Genomic DNA, 22,303 nt, shown 5'->3' on the forward strand with positions numbered 1-22,303 from the left:
GTTGAAAATCGTATAAAATAATGCTGCCGTATTGGATGGTCTGTGAAAATATATTTACCGCAACAGCACGTATCATTTAAAAAGTTTGAGACAAACTGTTAATAGAAAACAGTATTATTAGTTTTCTAAAGAAAGGTATTCTAATTCTCTTTGTTTACGAAACCCCTAGATGACAATGCACGTGTTTCGAAACAATGACGTCGCTAATGTGACTGTTGATCACATAACTATCATCTGATTTATTTTCTGTCATGGAGAAAGAAAACCATAATATTTTCCTTATTTTATTAGCATATGTCCGTTACATTTTACTCAATAGGGACTTCAAAAACCATATTTTGTTTTATTTTATGAGCATATGTCAGTCACATTTTACTCAATAAGGCACATTTGAAAACAGATTGTGACGAAATAGGTAGACTTCAAAAAACAAATAAAATAAAACTAAGACTATCACATGACATATTTATTTACTATCAGCTTAAGAACAACATTTTACAAGACAGTCAATACATCACTGTTACCATGCCATAATTATGCAAATGAACGAATACATTTTCACTTTTGTGTTTTCTAATTGTTCAGATATAAACGTATAGCACTGTAACATGTTATATCTATGGTATTCCACCTTGTTAATGAATGAAGACAGATGACTTTGAAATTGATAATGCTGGACAAACACAATATCAATGGTTTTATATCATGATGAAAAACATTTTTCTCTGTTTTTATTCACGTACATTGTATACAAATGACTTTGAAATTGATAATGTTATACAAATACAAGTTCAATAGTTATATGTCTTCATAAAAAAACAATTTCTCCGTTTCCGTAATGGGTGATGACAGATGATAATGTAACTGTATGATGAAACAATGTATACAATATGTTCTCCAATCACACAATAGCATACTGGTTGTAGAGTAAGTCTCGAACTTTGAAGTAGTCTTTTGAGATTGCACCTTCTAACTGCATACGACCTGCCTAATTCTGAAAAGAAATAAAAAAGATGAATGGGTTTTTTGTTCATAATTCATTCTTTTCAAAGTTGTTGACTACATCACTTATCCCATATATGCGTTCAAACTATTTATTCGTGAAGAAGCAGTCTATCTGTCTAATGAGGATATGGTGACAACACAGGCCGTCAGACAACATTTCAAGGGAGATGACATATAAACCTAAGAAAATAAAATCGTAAATTGATATTAAAATGAGAAAAAAGTAAAAAAAAAAACACAGATTAAAATATTTTACCATTACTTACGACTTACCCTTCTAACAGCAATTGTATCATTTCAGACAAGAGCTCATGCACTGAACTCGGCTTGTATGTTCTCCTGTAGGAGCACAACTCAATTTTGTCTCATTTATATAAACAGCCATGTGACCTGGTAGCTGAACAGATAAATCAACATAATTATAATAAAATTTAACAGTTATCTCTTACAGTTACATATGCTCAGAGCCTCTTTAGTTTAATAAACGATTATATAAAGAAACATGCATATATTTCATTTTTACTCTAATGTTCATTCTGTTAAGGTTAATTACAAGCTAAAATTACAATTTGTAGAATATAAAGTTCAGAACAATAAAGAAGCAGATATATAGGCCTATAAATATAACAAATCTGATAAAAAAAACAACAGAAAACTGTAAAATAATGGCATATGCTAGATATAAAACTTTAGATCTTGCAAAAGAAAAGAAGAATTTTACTGATGTCTTTCAATCATAAAAACTTGTAGAGAAAACAATAAATGGTGTGTACAGTCTACTTCCGAAACAACATGTTATTAAGCTGCTAATGTCTGATCCTGTAAGACGAAAGCTCTCCAGAGAAATCACTTCAATTCGGAACCTACAGCGAATTTGCAAAAGAAACATTGTAAATCAAGTCTAATGAAAACAACAATCAGTACAGAACTTGTCTAGAATACAATTCATTACACTAAAATCGAAATTAAACACAAAAAAACAAACCTGATTTGATTGTAATGCTTCCGACATTTACATCCCTGTTGTAGGTTTTAGCACTAGAAAGTAACTACATGTAATATTTAATCGCTTCTTCCCTTGTTTCAGTTCAAACAAAATTTATTCAACATTGATAAAAGAAATTAAGTGTTACGTACATTTATAAGTTTATTCTTCAATCAATAATTTTACAAGTATCAACTTTCCATTTATGGCAATGGTGACATTTTATTTAGATTTCAGCACGAATATGGGATCGTGAAGTTCAGTTTTGTATAACATAATCATGGCTTTACACTATTACAGATTTTATGTATTTTGTTCTAAATCTTTCACTCCAATACGTCTTGAAACATATCTTACTTTGCAAATTTAAATAGACCATTTAATTTTGAAATATATAAAATAATGCACTAAAGTGTTTCATCTTACCATTTACTATAATGTTCAGAAACAAAATTACTCTTCCAAAACATAATATAAGGTCTAATAATAGAAATGTGAATCAAATCACACATTTCAATGCTACCTTTATCAGTGTCTACTTCATCATCATCATCATACGTCTCATGATCCAGATCATCCTTGTGCAAACTCGTATCAATGCAACCATCAATCCAGACAAGTTCAGCATCCTTTGCTTTTGAAAACTCAAGCGCTGTTACGACAAAATCTTTTAATTTTACCTAAAATATGAAATTATTCTGTTTTATGAAAGACTATAAATATGTTTGGTACCATTTAAATGAATAATTGCTCTTAAACATTCTTTAAAAATTGATACTTGCTAAATCATATCAATTTTAATTACAGGAGTATATTGGTATATTTGACGGTTACTCATGACATATATCAATATTGAAACTTCATGCCAACATTATATCAATTGAATATTTATGAAGATTTAATTAAAATGATATATTTACCTAGAATATATGACTTTCTGTCGTGGCATCAACAGTTTCACCAATTTTAGGTGTGAACACATTTCCTTGTTTCATACCCTGTGTGTTTCGGCAATATTCAGCCAGAGATTGTGTAGCCTCCTCAAAACCATGTACCAAAATCTGTTAATAATAACACACATGCAGAAATTCAATTTTTTTAATTTAATGATATATTAATCATTATAAAGCAGTTAGATTGATCAAATGAAAATCATTTTAACTTAATTGAAGATTTTATAATATTGGAGGATTTTCTCTCCTATTCTGTTAAGTAAAGATTATTTGCAAACATTTCTGTAGTACAGTATTGGATGAAGTGTCTGAAGAGTTTCCTGGAACATGTACTTGAACAAGCTTTTTCATCTAATTCTTAAGCTTAAATACATTGAATAATTTAGGCAAGATAATATATATCTATTTGGACTCGGTTCTTGTGAACATTTTGAAATACATAAGCCATGACATTGGTGAACTCTAGTTGCTCATAATTTCACGTAAAATTATATATTGTACATCTCGCTTTGTAATTCATGAAACATTTTAAAATCGATAAAAACAATGACAGTACAATAACATATCAACTGTCTTGGTTTTAATCTGGAACAGTTTTTTTCTCATGGATTCGCCGTATGTTCGTCCTTCAAAGTCAATGAATTTTATGTTTGCATTAATGTCTAGTGTTACTGTGACAACAATGCATTTAGTTTGCACTTCAGACACATCTAAAATAGTGAGATAAATTTTGTTTGTACACAATATATCGCCAGTTAAAGCAGACAGAAAGGCGTTGGATAACAGGAAACTTGAACTAGGTTATATTGTTTTTCTTTCACTTTTAATACAACAATAATGTACAGTGTGCGTCATTTAATAACAGTTTCTTTGGCTAAAGTTAAAATTTAGAATAAAGCTTCCTTCCGTTATTTTTAATATTGTTTATAGATAATGCATAATAATATATTAATAATAATATTTAATAATATGTAAATAACTTTTAAGATATTTTTAATTAAACGTGTTTTTTAACAAATGTAAGGTAATGAATAAATAACAATTTATGTGAAAAACATCTCCAACATTTTTTATTTTTTGAACCACAAGTCTTTTCAAGAATAAAGATCAACAAGGCAAAGGCAACAGGACGCGGCCCCGACACACTCAAGAAACCTAGAGCGGACATATGGGTGAAAGGAGTGGGACATGTGATGTTAATGGTAAAGTCATGTGCCAGTCTTTCTCCAAACCACTTTTTTGTGTGTATCAATCTGGCTGGGGTATTTGTAACCTCAAATCCATAACTACAGGACATACTGCCTAAACAGTGGGGTGTGCAAATGTGCAAAACTGGGACGCCTTACAGATCCACGATTTTTCTTATATATAAGTCTTACTTATTTATGCTCATGGTCTTTTAAGACACATCTCAAAATATTCATATCTCAAGAGAGAAAATATATTTCACTCTAAGAAGAGTACAAGTAGCTACACGTTTTGAACAGGCTTGACAGTTTGACAGTATATTCTAGAACTCCACTTAAAACTAACCTCTTCAACAATACATCTCAGTCAAATTACCAAATGTAATAAAGCATCGGTGACATTTTTAAGGACCGCATAATGGCCATACTATTATGACAATTTAAGAAACCAATATTGATGACACTTTAATTCCTCGGGGAATATCTCATAGAAGTAACAATTTCTAAGCATGCAATTGTGATAAATTTGATGAAAGTAAATGCAAATAATATCTTAGAGCGTGCAAGGAATGAATACTTTCAATTTTGATGAACGTAAATGTAAAGACACAACGATGTGGATACAAGCAAACCCTAATCATATTATGATATATCACAAGCTAAATCAAAATTGTATAAAACAATGTTTTGTACTTCCAAATAGTAAGATCACCTTCCTCCTCCAAAAAAAATATATTGGGAAAAAAAAGCAATACAAATTAATCGTCTAAATATTTCCATTTATATATAAGCACTTTCGTGTTCAGAAAGAAAATATCATCAAACATAAATGTAACTTTTTTTCTAAGCCAAACTGATGACGAAGAGAAAGAAAATAAGGTTAATCTCATAGACATGATATCACCACAAATACTATGTAAAGAAGTCAAATTGTCTTATATTAACTAACCACATGTTATTTCTATGAATAAATCAAAATCTACACTCCTAGGGGAAATCATGATTTTTCAACGCCTCAACATAACAGTTGGGAATAGATTTAACTTTGACATTACATGTTTTATTAACCTTTGGTCATCTTTTATTTTCATTCAAAATCTATTTTTGAGTAAAATCCTTTTGAAATTAAAATTTCCATATTTAATTATGAAATAAAAAGTACAAAATCGTTTTTGTAAATACTAGATTAATTTGAAATTACCTTGAAGTTGGTCGGATTCTGCAACTAGTTTTTCCTGCAAAAAAGGACATTTTGATAAAGATGCTAATAAACTTTGGGTCAATCCTAGATTAAAGACTTTTCTAGTTTGCTGAAATATATCTACCACGTGCTACGTTTCCACATGTCTTGAATGTAACAAGAGACTGTTAGAAACGTTATTCATATAAACCTATAGTATATTTACAGCTTTTCTCATGATAAGGATACAGGTTTCATATTTACTGTTATTTTTACTTGAGTTTACCTTGTTTGCTAAATGTACAGTGTCATTTGTTAAATTTGATTCAATGTGTGTTTACACTTACAGTTGACATGGTTTCATCTGCGACTGGAGCCTCTACAATTATGTAATCCTCAGGCCTGAAAAAACAACCAACAAATCATTTTAAAACATAGTTTATATGTCTCATTTATTCGCGTTTGGTGACATTTGAGTCAGCAGTCATAAAAGACAAGTGTTAACAAAATTCAGTTTCCCTGAATTAACTATTATTGTGTAAGCATTTAAAAATTCCAGCTACGTAATTCCGTAATAAAATAAGAGAAATAAATATAAAATAATTTTAATGTAAAGTGTATTCTAAAGAGGAAATTATACTCTAGTAACCATAGTTTTATTTTCGTTCAAAAGAGCTTATTTTCAAATATTTGTGTGTTCCAGCAGACAAAATAACAAAATACTTGTAAGTAAAAAACTATTGATTAATAAACATCGCCTGATTACCATGATTGCTGCTGTAAAATTATTTGTTGTTTTTGTTTTGAAAAAAGAAAATTCTCACCTGATTACTTCACCATATTCATCCCATTTCATTCTTTCTTCTGTTTATGGAAATATTGGGTATGACTTTTTAGCTTGTTTGCAAAAAACCTGATCTTCCTTTTACCTAAAATCAGTGTTTTATTCATTTATTAAAGTAGTTCTAAAACATATTCAGTTAACACTTGTTTTACATTTCAACTGTCAATTATATTTTCTGAACTAAGGAACTTAATTTCATAACAAATTACATGTACTTGCTATCATATGATTTAAAACATTGTTATATGCATAAGTCCAGTTTGAGATACAAAATATATCTTTTATATGTAAATACTTCTATAATCATGGGGGACATTCAAGTTTTTCTCCAATAATTCCAGGAAATAAGGAAAAAGGTTAACAATTATCTTTCCTCCTTTATATAGATAAACCATTTTGCACTTCTTGAAGACACAGCAGTTGTTCTTGTTAATGGCATAGAAATGTCAGTACCACTGTGTTACATTTATAAAGATCATCTTTATATTTCACAAGTAAGTAGGTCAAAATTGTCTATTCAATATATTTTCAAGTAAGATTATAATTTTTTAAAGCATTTTTTCCCTTCTTTTTGAGCATTTTTACTCCTTTCTCAGCGTTAGTTTTATCTTTTTTACAAAACAAAATTCAAAGATGGTAACACAACGTCTTTAAAGAAAGGTACTTTAAATAGTCTCTGGAAATCAGGTGAAGTAAAGAATAAATTTAGATTCCAAATCAAGACATGATAAGTTATACATTACTTCTTGTTTGATGATGATATCATGTTTTGGTTTGGATGTTCCGGGAAGAGGTATGCCACTGTCAACTTCCATCTCTGTGTCACTTTCATCACTAGATTCATCTCTGAAATAATAGTAAAAGCTTGCTTAAGCCATGATGTTTTTGGAAGAAAGAGCTTGTGAATAAAAAAATAGTTATTTAATCTCTTCTGACTAAATATTGGACTTGTCCCGATTGGAATTTAAAATTTCTGGTAAAAACAGGATATGTCTCTGACATTTGTACAGCAAAACATCTCAATTAATGTTCAAAAACCTCTTGCTATAAGATACTCATCAAGTATATATTTAATGATCACGGGACTTTACTCCTTGTCTTTTCATATATATACATATTTTGTCTTAAAGTTGAAATACGCATTGATACTTTTTCACAGATGTAGAAATATTTTGACCTCAAAAGTCGAAAATGATATGCTTTAAAGTTCAAAAGTTCTCGTTTGCCTATAAATCACCCCAAATCAATAAACCTTTGTTGAAGACTGAAACAATATAGCCAATTATTTAAGGCTAGAATTTCATTTTTCTCCCTATTGTTGCCTGACCAGGCACTTAGATCTCTCAGCGAATAATCAATCAGTGTCTGGACATTTGAGATAACATAAAAAATCTTCTATAGTGACGTTTTCATGAGCAACAGAGCATTGTCTTATGGAAATTGTAACAAGAGATTCTATAAGCTGAAATAACCAGCTGGAGGTTAAGTACTAGCAATCTAAACCTCAACAAGGTTAGCAACCTTTTAAGATGCCCTAGTAGTGTATGCAATTGTCCTAAATGTGTTCTTAAAGGCATCTTATGCCTTTGAAAAGAATAAAAGAATTAAAGGTAGCGTTAACCAAACAAAGTGGTATTTTGACTTCCATACAAAGTAATAATTAGCTATAACTGTACTAACTACCAAAATGCAAAATAAATAGAAGATGGCTCAGAAATATGACCGGTGCATAACTTTTTGGAAACTGTAAAAGGACAGCAACACCTTTTGAAAAATAAAAGCTTTTTTAGGCTTCATGGGCCTTTTATTGCAGGGATATTCCGAAGCTCACTTACAGATGATGACAAATGTTTCAAAAAGCTACAAAGTGACAACATCAACAATAAGACTGATATGCTATTAAATATATCTAATCAGACATATGTCATGTAAATTCTATAAAAGATCATTACGATACATCTAGTAAGTGTTTTCCCCTAATTAAATTCTAAAAAGGTCTAGATTAGATGAAGTGCTTTTCCCTTATTGTTCAGAGCTCAACATCTAGATATGCTTTCTAAAATGTATAGGGATCTCTCATGAAAATAATTGTTAAAATACCGATAAGGATCCATCAAAATCATTTGGGGCCATAAGGAATGGAAACCATCCCAATTAAGGACTATTGACTACTAAGTCAACCACTTGGCAATAGAGGAACCTCAATTAATAAGACAAGCTCTTCATTAACATGATATTGTAAACAATATTATGTCACCATGCAATTGTTACATATATGATCATAATGTTAGAATCCATCTTCTATACAAGTAAAATGGTTTCCTGCGGGGAACATTTTTAATGATATAAGATATTTCATTTAATTATTTTCAACATTGTTTGGGTAGGGGGGACAACATATAGTCGATCAATATAGAAGAAGGTCTTTGGAAACTCACGGGTGACCGTATTGTCTGTAAAATTTGAGATACATATTAAAGAAACATTGATAATTTTCAAACACATCATTCAAGTTTTTCAACCTTAAACGGTAAAATATTTATAGAAAATTAGAAATATCACGTAATAGTTTTTTGGTTCTTATTAGATGAAATTCTGACTAATTCCCAGAGGTGAATCCGTCACGTACCGGCAAACGGTCGGTAAATAGCCATGTTTTCGAAAGGGTCAATTAACCAATCATGTAAGGTTTACAGATCACGTGCTCCTCCATGTACCGAAAACAGGTCACGTGCCCCTCCATGCCTCAAAAGTTAAACGCGTACCAAAACCCTGCGGTCTCCAGACTGCAGGGAACAATATGAGGAAACTGATCTAATCAATTGCATAAAAACAAAGGTTTTATAGCAATAACATATGTTGCTCACATGTGATTTGTAAAAAAAAAGAAACATTAAGGTATACAAATGTTATGATTATACCACTTTAAGTAAACATATGTTCCTGTATGAAATTTGATATATTAAGTTTAAACTGAACGATACAAATATCTGAATTAAGTTTTAATGAACATTTTTTATATTTCCTTTTGTGTGGCCTTCATCTAAAATATAAGTTATTGTGTGGGATGACAGCATTGTTCCATAAAAAAATCAAGAATTTTGGTATCACATATGCATTCCTTGTCAATTAATATGAAAGCTAAAACATGGTCCTAATTGTTAACCATAAGAAAAAAAGAAGTAAGATTTATTTCAACTTTAAACATTTGAACTAATTGACTTGGTTTACCCAGTCAATGAAGAGATCTATGAAAGGTATGGACGACCTAAAAGTCAGATATGTGTCAATAAACGCAGATGCATTGACAAAATATCAACAATATGCTCCAACAAAATAATTCAGGAATTTTAAAACTAGAAGGGCACAAAATTATTTCATCTCATGTACCAAGGCATATATAAATTAAGTGAACATTTTACACCCACAAAATGTTTTCTCCCTATTGGACATAAATAATTCACTGTGTACTGCAGATCTCTTCAACATTTATTTAACAAATTGTGCAACATGTAAGGTATTATGTCCTTTGAAATAATAACATGTCAGGTTAATTTGTACTGTAGCAAATGGCAGATTTTTAAGACAAAATATTGATTGATACATTATTGAACATTTAGTCTGAGGTAATGATAGATTTCAGTATAATCATGCATGTCTGTCTACAATCATAATTAAGCATTATGTTTAAATAGGTTTTTTTTAGAGAAAAGGATATGAAATATTACTGATTTAAAGGACATCCACTGAGGTCAAAAGTCAAAATAAAATTTGAATTTCTACATAGATCAACTTGGAAATTAAACACAGAAAGATCTGTTAAAGATAATTAAGAAAAACACTTAGAAATAAATTGAAAATCGTTTTGTTGTTCTATTCTTAGCCAGATTGGAGTGAAAAGTGTTGCAACGCTTTTCAATTTTGGGACATTTTCACACTAAGAATAGTTATTCTGAAAAGTCTGGGTGAGCAAATGATCTGATTTTTTACACACAAGTTATTGATCTAGACATGCATCAATTAGAGCAGTTACAGTAAAAACTGTAAACAGTGACCTTCACTAACAGAAAAGAAAAAACGGTCTTATAGACAGGGAGTCACTATGGACAATATCTACAGAACTTGGATATATGATTTTGTTGAAAAGCAGGATAGTACCATACTTAGCGTTTATATATATTTCTTATTTAAATTAAGCATATACCTAACATATCATATATCATTTATAAAAACAAGACAGTATTAAAATTGCATGTATAACTGGTTAAGATTATAAACTACAACATTACATAAGTATCTAAAAGTTATATATTGATTAAAAATGTAATTTATATTGAAAAAAAAACTTTGTTTAAATTCAATTTTACTTATTAGATACATTATCTACAATAAAACACACCAAAATGAAAACCACACTAAACGGTTGAACATTATTCATAGCAAGATAAATCATACAGAAATAAGACAGTATTAAAATATAAAACAAAATATGTGTGACATAAATAATTTGCTCTTTAAGTGATCAATAATTGTAAAAGTTGTTTGAAATAATTGAAATGAAAAGTTACAAAATTTGTTTAAGGAATAAATATCTTATGAGAAACATAAAAATTTCATGCAAGATCACTAAATATATGTTGTAAACAAGAACGTGTTTGTTAAACACAAATGCCCCCGGCTCAGATTCTTGTCAGTAACAATATTTAAAATAAAGGCTGTATTGGCAAAAGTGTAAAAAATCTATTTTTAGCACTGGTGACATTGACCCAACTGACCCCTAACTCCATCTAAAGAAAGAATATCATGCAACTTATTTTCCTACCAAATATGAAATAATTCTGTCAATCTATAAAGGCTGTATGGGCAAAAGTGTAAAAATCTATTTTAGCACTGTTCACCTTGACCCAACTGACCAAAGAAAGAATACCATGTAAGTTATCTTCCTACCAATTATAATACAAATCTGTAAATAAATAAACACAAAGCCCCCCGGCTCAGATTCTTGTCAATTACAATATCTAAAATAAAGGCTGTATGAGCAAAAGTGTAAAACTCTATTTTTAGCACTGGTGACCTTGATCCAACTGACCCCTACCTCCATCCAAACGAGAATACCTCAATTTTATGTTCCTACAAAATATACAAGACATCTGTCGATGGAATAAGGTTAATACACCTGTAAAAGTGTAACAAATCTATTTTGACATTGGTGTCCTTGACCCAAATGACCCCTTACTAAAGGAAAAGTCAGAACACCTCCCTTGGTATGACTATTATAAACATGAAAGACATTAACTTAAAAATAAGGCTGTATGAGCAGAATTGTTTAGATTAATTTTTTTACACAAGTGACTTTGACCTTGACCTAGAGACACCTAACGCCACAAAAATTAGAGGACTGTTAAAGGAATCCACCTGCCAAATATGAAAGATATCATTAAATAAATTATGTAATTAGGTGAAATGTTTTGATAAATCCAACTGGGCGAACCATACAAAGCCCTACTTTCAAAGTGATAAAAAGGGAAATTACTGGGAAAATGGATGGCACATTTATATAACTTGGCAATATCATGTACATTGTATTGATAAGTAAGTGTGAAAATTATTAAGCCATTAGTTCAGATAAAACATAAGATATTTCCAACTTGCCGGTTAAGGTTAACAATTATTTTCTAAGTGCTGAAAAGGGCCATAACTTGGTGCAAATGGAAGCCATAGTTATGTAACTTGCCCATCTCATATACTTTGTATGGATTAGTAAGTGTGTAAAGTGTGTGTGGAAGCCATTTGTACAGGTAGAACTTAAGAAAAATCCAACTTGCCGTTCTAGGTTAACCTCGTACGTATAGACGGACGGACGGACGGTTCAATTACTATATGCACAGGGGCATAAAAATTACCCCCATCCCCGCAAAAGAACTAACTAAAAGAATTATTTAGCTGAAATGTCTGGAAAATGTTACAATCCTTGATGAACATTTACACTTGCATATAAAATAAGGTAAGAACATATCACATTTCAACAGAAGAAAACCTTTCATAGAACATTTTCCACTTGTCATAAATATGTAATAATAAACTGTTTTTGGAAACCATACCTGTCAGTGCCCTTTTTAATTTTCTCTTCTTGTTCATTTTCTTGCTTTTTCTTTATATATTCTTCAAGCTCTGTCCCTTTAAGCCATATTCGCCTTTGTACCTGTACAAGAATGTAAGAAATATCATCTTTTATTTAACACAATTTTGCATTTATGCATAGGAAGTGACTAAGATAAATATACATATACATTTAGTCTGTTGTATATAGGCAGTATTCATTAGCTGGTTAAATACCTTATTCTCTTATTTCTGTGTACTTAAAAAATCACAAATCATGTTAGAATTTGCGCTTTTGAAAAAATTGTATAGATAGATAAATAAGTATATGGGTGAACTTATATCACATATTTATTGATTTAATTGAGATTTAAATCACACCAATATTGTAAATATCATATGGCAACCTATCATTTTTACAGGTAAAGCATGAAAACATATTTTCTCAAAAGGGCCATAATCTCATTTCGTAGAACCACCCACTTCCAGTTATATACATTGCAGCTAGATAGCTTCCTCTTATGCATGAATTTAAAGACCTTTGCAAGATTTGCACCTTCGTGTCTTGAAAGGCAAATAAATGAATCAAAAATAGCTCCCTTTAGAACCAGTCAGCCACATAAACCCCTGCTTATAAGAAAAGATGGAATCATTTCATATGCAACAATATAGCAAACCTCCATGGTAACTGTCCCCTTGTCTGTGTTGTCAATGAGCCAGCTTGCCAGAGTTTTTGGCGAAGTTCTGTTGGTAAGAATTATGCTGTTCTTGGGATTACCGCACCATGCAACAAACAAATCTCTAGAAAAGCCACTCTGTAAATCAGGCTCACTGCATAGCACAAGATAGAAGTAAATAAACAACATTTTAATTATCTGAATTAATTTGCATTAAACCCATATGAACTGAAAAATAAATTCACAATTGTATTAACCTTTCAGTAGTTACAACTCTATTGACCTCTCAATATTTACAATTCTATAGACCTCTCAGCAGTTACAATTCCATTGACCTCTCAAAAGTTACAATTCCATTGACCCCTCTGGAGTTGTGATTCCATTGACCTCTAATTCTAATGCTGAAAAAACATAATATTTTGTCATTGCCAAACCACAAACAAAACAATTATTGTCCTCAAGTTAAATGCTCCAGCTGAGAATTTTTCATTAAAATGTCCAGAACAAATGTCTTAAAAGCTCTGTTGATATCTTGAAAGAATCTTAATTGTCAATAATTCTTTAAAAAAATCTTTTTTCCCGAACTTTCTAGATTTTAACCATAAACCTTCTGAAAATGTTCAGTGGGATTGCTATACTTTAAATTTGGAACAATCCTTTCAAACTTTAAGAGACTTCAACATCAAAATACAAAACTAATTTATATATTTTGAGGGGGAAAATATATTACCAATTACATTTCCATAACTGATATAATTAAATATTATATTTGAACACAGGATCAACAAATTATTTCCTATATATATTTTCTTTACGCACCTGTGCCTCTTTGTGACTCCGTACAAACGATAATGCATGGCTGTGCATATATTTTGATGTGATATGTAATTTGCATTATTCAAACATAGCCTTATAGGCGTGATAAATGTATAAGTGATGCACTAAATGCGTCTCAATAAGAAAATGGATAGATTCTTGTTCAATGTAAACAGTTTCTTATTTTGGGTATTATTTTTGGGAACGTTGCCATATCACCTATACTGTGTTGGTGCCATGTGAACCCCAATCCAAAAAAAAAAAATTAGACATCAGCACTTATATGATCCTTAAACATTCTTCTGCTGTACTTGTTACCCAAAGATTAAGAGCTAAACATCGCAATTATAACTCTCAAACATTTATTACCAAGGGATAATGGGAAAAATATAAATTACCAAGGGATTGTGGGTAACAATAGAAATAATTTAACATGAATAGAATACTAATCCAGCACTAAACGTCTTTTGAGCAAAAACAATCTATTCTTGATTCAGATCTGATTACCTTATCTATGGTAATTGGTCAATGCAACATATAAGAACTTGTTAAAAATTGGAGGTTACATAAAACCTATCAATATAATGTTATCACATTGATGTACACTGACCAATATTTGCTATGCTCTTATGATTGAAGATTTTCTTTTAACAAACCCAAGATAAATATGGCCTCAAACATAAGAGTACACAATGTGAGATAATTTGATGGAACCAGCCTTGCTTATGAATTTAAGACACAATAAGAACCAGAATGAACACAATATAAGATATGTATGAACAAGTAATTAACTCCTCTGGCATAAACAGAATCTATTTTCCATCCCTGAAAAGGCACATTTCAATCTGCATTCATTTAAAATAATCTAGGAGTTTGTGTCTTTGTATTTTACAACACCTCTTAGCAAATCAATCAATGAGAACTTTTTCACAAAATATAGTCATATACATGTACAAACACATTAACTTGAATACAAAAATACACAAAACCCTGTCATATCAACCAGACACATTTAACTTAAAACATGTTACAGAAAACCAATCACCATTAATCAGCAGTGTACAAACTATCATTAGTACTTTCCCAAAGAGAATTCTTCAATTATTCATTACATGTCGAAAGTACCTTCATTTATATATAGCAAGAGTTGAAATTAAAAATTCTAAAATACATTGACCCTGGTGATATCTAACTAACCCATGCATAATTTACCTTACTTCACTGGTATAATAAGACTGTACTGTGGTAATTCCCTCGATATATCTTTCCGTCATGGTAACTGCATTTATGGTTCTGTTATCATTTCCATTATCTCCCTTTATGGAATTTCAGACACCATTGTAAAGTATTTAGTGGTGTTCAGTTTGTTTTTATTCAACACAGTTTTTGCTGAATACAGCTGTGGCTATCTCTGCATATCAGCTTGTAACATAATGTTGAAACACAAAAGAAATGAAGCATAGTGTAAACTTTTCTCTTTTCTTGATAATTGAAAGAGCTCAATTGGTTTTACTTTACAAGAGCACTGCATGTGGTCTTAGCCCTTGATTAATAATTCATTTATAAAGTTAGAAACGGGTAGAACTACATCAATATAGCTTTCAGATTAATGCCCCTTATCTAACAACTACACCCTGTCATGAGAAGATTTTCAACTTTCATGTTGATAAGTTTTGTAATATTTGAATAGTGGCCTACATTAATGTTTTTGCACAACGACAACAACAGTGCAGCGATGATAAAAGATTGACTAACTCTTCAAAACGGATGAGTTTAAAAAGACCCAAAACTGAAAAGTAATCTAAACAAAAGTACCATTTTCAATTATTATTTCTTGACATTTTTTTTTTTTTTTTTTTGCATATCTTTCTGTTTTAACTGACCCGGCTGATCAATGTTAACGAAATTCAAATTCTATGTTTTCAGGCTTTTTAATCTCAGTGGAGTTCCATAACTATATTTAAGACAGTGCAAACAAAGTCTTAAGCAAGTATTCCCAAAGTGGAGGGGATATACACACTTCACATCAACCCATATATCTGGGCTAACAAAAACATTCAAAATGCGAAAATGAAAATTACTATTATATATTTCTTAATAGAACTGTCACCTTTAGAAAACTTGGGGTTGTACTTTAAAGAAAATGTCTGCCTCATAAATCACAATCTGTCAACTGTAAGATACAATCAAATGCAATTATTGGTGATATTTTAGAAGAGTTTTATATCACTTTTGTATTCTAGTATTCTACAAACCTACATTGTTCTAGACTAGTACTAAGTGGTAATTTAAAAGCACTTATGTTTTGCCTACCAGTGTTGACGCTACTTATAAATAAAGAGCTTAATTGTATTTAACAAAAAATCAGCATCTGATCAGCAAGTACTGTATACAAAAATATTTCTCACAGAGCTTATTACTCCTAGATTATAAATTCCATGATATTTTCATGAAATTTATCAACTTTCCCTGATACCATGAGAATACCATGAACATTTCTGTGAATGACTTATGTCTAATGTGTCATCGAATGTATCTGTAGCAATACCTTAAATGTAGCATTTTAGTAGCATTTGGTATTTGATTTTTGTAATTAATTACTTCTAAATAGGAAAATTTGCATTTAATGCTTAAGGACATCATAACTTATAAAATTCCATGATAATGTGAATGATTTTCCATGATATTTCCTGGTCTGCTTTTGTTTATTCTGGCAGTATGCAGTTATGTTTTATTCCATTTTCAAAAAAAAAATATTGTATGTTCATAAGTTTTAACTGTGAAACAGTACTTATGAAAATTGTAAAATTCTGATTATAGTACAAGTATGAATCAATAAAAATTAAATCAATTTATCTATAAACAAAACAATATAATTATGTTAATCTCATTTATATCAGCTTGATCAACACATCAGGCTACATGTACTAGTCTAAAGAATGCACTAGGAAGCCATGTAGGTGTGCAAACCCTGTAAAGGGCAATCTGTTGTTTCATTCAGCAAGAAACTTTACACTTATATTGTTTAGTACTGGATGGTTCAAGGAACGGATTAGTGTGTCCATATGCTAAATAGCTTACTTAACACAATCAAACTAAAAATAAATTCTGTATAAAATAAACAGATGCCTAAAATTTTAATTGTATTTTGTGTGGGTTTTTTGTTAAGTTTATGAGTCATACAAACACTGTTTAGGTCATTATTGGCAACTTTCAAGGTTAATTTTGTCCCCCGCTTTGTGCAGTGTTTCAGGTATAAGTTGGTACCTGAGAAAAACCACCGGTCGTCTGTAAGCTAGCTTAAATCCAATTACAAAATACCTTGCAAGGTTTGAGCCAACAGCAATGAGAAGCAAATGGTCCGAAGTTTGCAACATAGAATATTCCGCCAAGTAGGATCCTCTTTCATTTTATCACATGTATTCCTAATTGGCCAGGATTTCAGTAAAAAAAATAGTTTCTACATTTGCACAAGGCCTTTTACATTATAATGTTAGCTCTCTGAAAGAATCTTATTTGCAATTCAATCCACTAAAAAATTTTGCAAACAATGATTTCTTTTATGCACAGCATTGAATTCTTTAGAGACAAATTGTACAATATCAATTCCCATCAGCTTTTATCATTACATCATTTTTATTTCATAAGGCTATTGAATTTCCTAATGAAAGCACGTTATTGCATTTTCTGAATGTAGCAGAAAATCTGCAAGAAATTTTAAAGATTATTTCTATTTTTTTCCAATTCATAAGAGAAACATGGCCTTTAATTGTTTGTGCATGTAAACTTAATCTGACATGGTTTGCCTATAAATCTAATGAACAAGATCTATAATGAGTACCATTCACATAATTATATATGTTAGTCATAATGAAGGTAAATGGTGTACACATATAACAAAATATGAACAATGTGTCATAACAAACTAAGTAATATATCTCAATATGCATTCTTGGTAAGTCAACAACCATTTGTTTCTATCTTTCTTCCATGCTGCTCAGATAATTAAAAAATTCACAACAAAATTGTAGGATTGTTTTTAACAACAACCATTTTTTAATGATGCGATGTTTAGCTGTTATAGCGTAGATATCAACTGATTTTGACCTAGCACTGCTGTTACACTATTAATTATATACAAAAGTACGTATAAATATTAGAAATATTGTGGGCAATAAAGGTTGCACCTTAGATTTTATTTCCATATAGCTGGGAAATGATGTAAATTATTATATGACGTAGTTTTAAATCCACTTTATATCTAAATGTAACTGCTGTTACAGTAGCATATGCCTTTAATAGCTCAGAAAGCAAAATTATACATTCAACTCTTTAAGAGCATGCAAACATTGAAATTCTTGTGAAATATGTTTCACAAAATTTTAATTCATATTAAAGTACCTTTGATGGTGCACTTAAAATAAATCCAAACTAAAATCATGTAATTACATTTTGTGTTTTTCTAAGTCTGATTTTTTTGTTTTTATCCTCGGACCAATTTAAAACCCAAGTACTACAGTATGTTTGATTGTTAAACAAGTTTTTACTTAACTTATACTGATGAGTTTCAAGTCTCCATTCTTTTGTTTGTTCGTTTTTTATGTGGTTGGGTTTTACGTCACATGTCATATAGGGACTTTCTAGCTTTACTGGAGAAAATCCTCAACTGCGAATTATTTCAGGCACAAACAGGCACCTGAGTGAAACCACCAAAGTTCTGTTAGCCAGCTAGATAGCTTTCTCATATGCAGAATACGATGACTACTGCTTGGCTTGAACCTAAAGCAGTGTTTTACTACATTGCTTCTATAATCTTTAGGTTTTTTATAACAAAGGGCGTTTTTGCTTTGTTTTTTTTTTTTACTTACAATAATAACATAAGTTAATACTAAGAGACAGAAATCCCACAAAAATAATCCCCTGCTTTTTAGTAAGGTTTAGCGATTATAAAATAAGGACTCCCATTTAAGAAACAACTAATGCCTGACAAACCATAAATCAAATGAGGAAAAAAATGAGAAGAAAACTTATATGGAGAAACAAAACATAGACATTTCATTTCAACATCAAATAAATAATTAAAAACTGATGTGAATTTCCTGCACCCTTTTAATGTGTGCTTTCTGTATTATAATATGTTATATGCATTAGAATTGTCAGATTTTTCCTGAAATCCATTTCAAATACATTAAGGTATATATCTCCTGCAAAAGTATTGTTTGAAGATTGAAAAAAATGAGTGTATGAAATAGATATGTTAGTAAATTTCCTAAAGAGTGAAAGGAGCATGAACAAAATCATGGCATTAACAGTAAAAAGCTTTCTTTAAATAGCATCATTATATTTTAGTCCAGAATATTGTATTTTGTTTACGTACAGTATTCATGTAGTTATATAAAAGAAACATTATTTTATAACTCACTATGAAATTAAGAAAAGAACATTTTATTTTATGCTTTTCAGTGGATTACTGATTTATCCGTGAAAATTATATTTGGTAATTTCACAGTGAAAATTATCAAAATATAATTTCACTCTTTTCAATGACGAAACTACTTTTTTAAGATTTTCCCCATGTGGTACCTCAATTTTATTTTTGCTGACAATTCTGACAATGTCAGGCTGTTTAAAGAAAAAGCAAAACTGAAATTGATTAATAACTTAAATGTCAAAAGTAATAAAAAGAAGAAAACTTACTTGTATTCATTCAAATTCATGAAATTCCAATCACCAAATTTCGTTGTTTTGTTTCATTTTGACAGTCTCAAAAATACATTCCTTCCCCATGCAAAACTGCTCTTGATGACATTTGGGCATATTAAAGTAACCTACGAGCAATAACTGCCGTATGCTTTATGAAAAATTGAAAGCATTGACAGCCATAACTCGAAGAATAAGTTAAATCAAACCAGCGTTCTTGAGCAGGTTTCCAAGTTTTCCATTTTCCTAGCTCCTTTTCTGAATGTTTTCACATCTGTCAACACTTATTTTTTGTCTGTTACAATCCTCAAATAAGTTTTCTTTCTTTTAAAAATGTGTATGACTAACAAATCCAAATTATATCCCTCTGAATCTTACACAATTATTTTCCTCCCATGAAATACACAACTTTAAAAAATGGCTGCCGCTTACAATTTACAAAGCCAGGTCTAATATAAATTCGCACTAAGTAACAGAAATATGGATGGATGGTTGGACTTTTTCTCCTACAAGAATTGTTTGTTTTTATTATCAAAACAAGCGATCATTCATATTTTTTTAATAAAATTAATAAATATCACCGTCATTTAATGTTGATTGGCGGACTTATTTTTCAGCTCAAGACTTCTTTTTTTAATGAGAAATTCCGAATAAATGGGGCTCTCAATGGGGGAAACAGTTTTAATATTAACGTTAAAATTATGGAAATTTCGTTTTAACTTGTTTTTAAGCATAAAATAAAAAGAAAATTTGTCTGTTTGTTGTGTAAGATGTAATTTTATTTCATCTCATGAACTTTAAAAACAGTATTCTCAAATTTCATCTTACACACAAACAAACAAATATCCTCTATATTTACTGTTAATAAATTTTTACACTTATATTTCATTAGATATAGCTTTAACACCCTTTAACAATAAGTATTGTACCACTGATATATCAGTACATTGACATACAATGTTCTCTAAAATTTCCCCGTAATTATGATATTCTGATATCATTTTAGCTGTAAATAGAGAGAAAGATTAATGTGAAAATGTCAGTTTAACATTAGAACAGCCATTCATAACTCTCAGAAAATATATCTACAAAATGTATATCTGTGTATAGGTGAGTGTGCTATATAGAGAAAACCAACCATAAGACTTATAACTGTGCTGTATTGTACAAAAGTAATAATTATTTCATGACCAGCTATTTTAATTTTTCCATCTTAATGTAATCTTATGACCATTTCAAATTTGTAATACTTAGAAAATGCAAATCTATCTATAAGAAATATCACGTCCTGTGTGGGGTTTGAACTTGACACCACCAGCTAACAAGCAAATTATAGAAATTGCTCCACAATAGGATCAATAACCTCACGCAGACACCGCAGGCTTGCATATAATCATAATAACTACTTGATGTGGTTTGCACTTGTACATACCACTTATATATAGCAGTAAACATTAATCTATGAAATTTAATTTCTATTTGCAAATCTTTGTTTCAATATTTTTTTCTTTTATATTGAGATATTTCTTCTTTCATATGGATTCTGACTTGTTGGCCAGTTTAAATCAAACCAAGTAAAAATATCAATCTCTTAACGTCCTCAGTTTTTTTTTAACCTGGAAAAGTCTAACAAGAGCACCGCTAGGCGGAGCATTATATACCCGAAAGTGATTTTTTTTTAGTAAAGATGAAGCATTTGTAAGACATGGGAGTAAAATAAAGAATTACCTCCTTCAAATAACAATCATCCTTTGAAGGTTCAATATTGTGGTCCAAATGGAACTTTAAGTTATGCCCATGAAACTGTTTTCAATTCTAACAAGTGACCTTGACCTTTGACCTTGTGACCCCAAAATCATAGGGGGTCTTCTACCTAATATGGACAATCATACTATGAAAATTAAACACAGTAGGCCAAATGATACTTTAGTTATATTCCGAAAACTGTTTTCAGTTTTAAGGTAAAAGTGATCTTGACCTTTGACCTTGTGACCCCAAAATCAATAGGGGTCTTCTACCCAATATGGACAATCATCCTATGAAGTTTGAACACTGTAGGCCAAATCAACTTAAGTTATGCTCCGGAAACTGTTTTCAGTTTTAAGGTCATAGTGACCTTGACCTTTGACCTTGTGACCCCAAAATCAATAGGGGTCTTCTACCTAATATGGACAATCATCCTATGAAGTTTGAACACTGTAGGCTAAATGGAACTTAAGTTATGCTCCGGAAACTGTGTTCAGTTTTAAGGTCATAGCGACCTTGACCTTTGACCGTATGACCCCAAAATCAATAGGGGTCTTCTACCCAATATGGACAATCATACTATGAAAATTAAACACAGTAGGCCAAATGATACTTTAGTTATATTCCGAAAACTGTTTTCAGTTTTAAGGTAAAAGTGATCTTGACCTTTGACCTTGTGACCCCAAAATCAATAGGGGTCTTCTACCCAATATGGACAATCATCCTATGAAGTTTGAACACTGTAGGCCAAATCAACTTAAGTTATGCTCCGGAAACTGTTTTCAGTTTTAAGGTCATAGTGACCTTGACCTTTGACCTTGTGACCCCAAAATCAATAGGGGTCTTCTACCTAATATGGACAATCATCCTATGAAGTTTGAACACTGTAGGCTAAATGGAACTTAAGTTATGCTCCGGAAACTGTGTTCAGTTTTAAGGTCATAGCGACCTTGACCTTTGACCGTATGACCCCAAAATCAATAGGGGTCTTCTACCCAATATGGACAATCATCCTATGAAGTTTGAATATTGTGGGCCAAATGGAACTTAAGTTTGCTCCGGAAACCAAATTGCTAACGGACGGACGGACAGACGGACGGACGGACAGACG

The 22,303-nt window shown here is 30.8% G+C and overlaps 1 long non-coding RNA gene and 1 pseudogene across 1 annotated transcript; both read right to left on the reverse strand.

Moving 5' to 3' along the window:
* Positions 1 to 445: 445 nt before the first annotated feature.
* LOC132757312 (uncharacterized) lies at positions 446 to 1,360 on the reverse strand. The gene is made up of 2 exons (XR_009629432.1): positions 1,279 to 1,360; positions 446 to 994 (listed from the first exon to the last, which is right to left on the reverse strand). It is a non-coding gene; the product is annotated as an uncharacterized LOC132757312 (long non-coding RNA).
* Positions 1,361 to 1,370: 10 nt separating this feature from the next.
* Positions 1,371 to 15,020, reverse strand: LOC132757315 (cleavage and polyadenylation specificity factor subunit 2-like; annotated as a pseudogene).
* Positions 15,021 to 22,303: the final 7,283 nt, after the last annotated feature.

The sequence above is a fragment of the Ruditapes philippinarum genome, unplaced genomic scaffold (assembly GCF_026571515.1).
Source record: "Ruditapes philippinarum isolate M1 unplaced genomic scaffold, ASM2657151v2 ctg2638_1_1_1_1, whole genome shotgun sequence".
NCBI lineage: Eukaryota > Metazoa > Mollusca > Bivalvia > Venerida > Veneridae > Ruditapes > Ruditapes philippinarum.